We start from the raw sequence: 1,397 nt of genomic DNA on the forward strand, positions 1-1,397 counted from the left end.
TTCAAATGACGTTATTCTGTGAAATCTAAGAAAAGGGTTGTTTTTTTACATAAAATTCATGACACAATTTAACACATTAATAAAATGGATTAGTAGCCTATATGCGACACTTGAACGTCCTAAAATGACCCAATTTGATTGGTTCGCTACCTCGGGATATTGGGCAATATCCCATGATTGAGATCTCAAACTCGGGATATTGTTTGACGGTCGTCTCGTCACGGTAATAAAAACAAATAAATCCCGGCAAAAAGTGTTATCTTGTTCATTTTTGGAGTGTTCACGTGTAGTATATAATAAAACAATTATTCACCTCAGGCTCCATTCACTTTGCCTTTAGCGAATAATTGTTAATTATTTCCTGGCCTAATGCATTCATGAGACAACCATTAGACAACGTTTTAATAATCTGATTTAAAGTTAGGCCTATATTCAACAACACTAGCTCGGCCTGACTGCGATAATTAACTGGTCTTTAAAACCGTCCGTTTCTATTTCTAAATCAAACAATCAATTATAATAATATCAATCAGAACAATACGCCAAATACTCCTGACTGCAGTTTTCCACTCATTCATGACTTTTGAGAATGAAGTATTAATTAATATTAGCTATTAATAGTTGCAACCACAAAACATAACAGCATGTCAGGATGGCCGAGCGGTCTAAGGCGCTGCGTTCAGGTCGCAGTCTCCTCTGGAGGCGTGGGTTCGAATCCCACTTCTGACAATAACTTTTGGAATTTACACCCGATTCTGAGATTATTAAACGTTTTCTCTTTTTCTCCTTTCGTGATCCTACATTACGATTGTTATTATTATAAAATGGATAATAATCGTATAATATTATTATTATTATTATTATTATTGTGTGAGACCAGGAGATTAACTAATAATTAATTAGTTAAAACCAGGAGATTAACTAATAATTAATGATAATCAACACCCCATTTTGACAGTAAAACAAGTGAAAGGTTAACAGACTAGTTAACAGACTACTTAACAGACTAGCTCCAGCCCAGAGCTCCGAGCTGAGACGCAGTGACATTCAGTCTGAGTCGCCTCCTGAGATCCACATTAGGAAGCCTTTGCCTTGGGTGACATGAATGCATGAACATTTATTAAATGCATGAAAACAACTCAAGTGCTGGAACATGAAACCCACCCAGACTTCGTAGGAATATTGTAATAATACTGAACCCGGTGATGTCATCAACCCGCGGCGATATTCAGTCTCTCGTGAATTAACCTGATTTATTTGATGTATATTTATTTGCTTGTGGTGAAAAATATCATGAATAAGAAAGTTAGCTGTTTTATTTTCGTATGCTTATTAAACAAGGGTTACACATATACAAGACTGTGAGGCTTTTTGTGTGTGCATGTATGCATCTGTGT

General features: G+C 35.9%; 1 non-coding gene across 1 annotated transcript; it reads left to right on the plus strand.

Annotated features, from left to right (window-relative positions):
• Positions 1 to 646: 646 nt before the first annotated feature.
• On the plus strand, positions 647 to 729 carry AC3HAE_007838 (transfer RNA leucine (anticodon CAG)). Its single transcript has one exon. It is a non-coding gene; the product is annotated as a tRNA-Leu (tRNA).
• The last annotated feature ends 668 nt before the right edge of the window (positions 730 to 1,397 follow it).

Source organism: Micromesistius poutassou (assembly GCF_964030765.1).
Source record: "Micromesistius poutassou genome assembly, chromosome: 1".
Taxonomy (NCBI): Eukaryota; Metazoa; Chordata; class Actinopteri; order Gadiformes; family Gadidae; genus Micromesistius; species Micromesistius poutassou.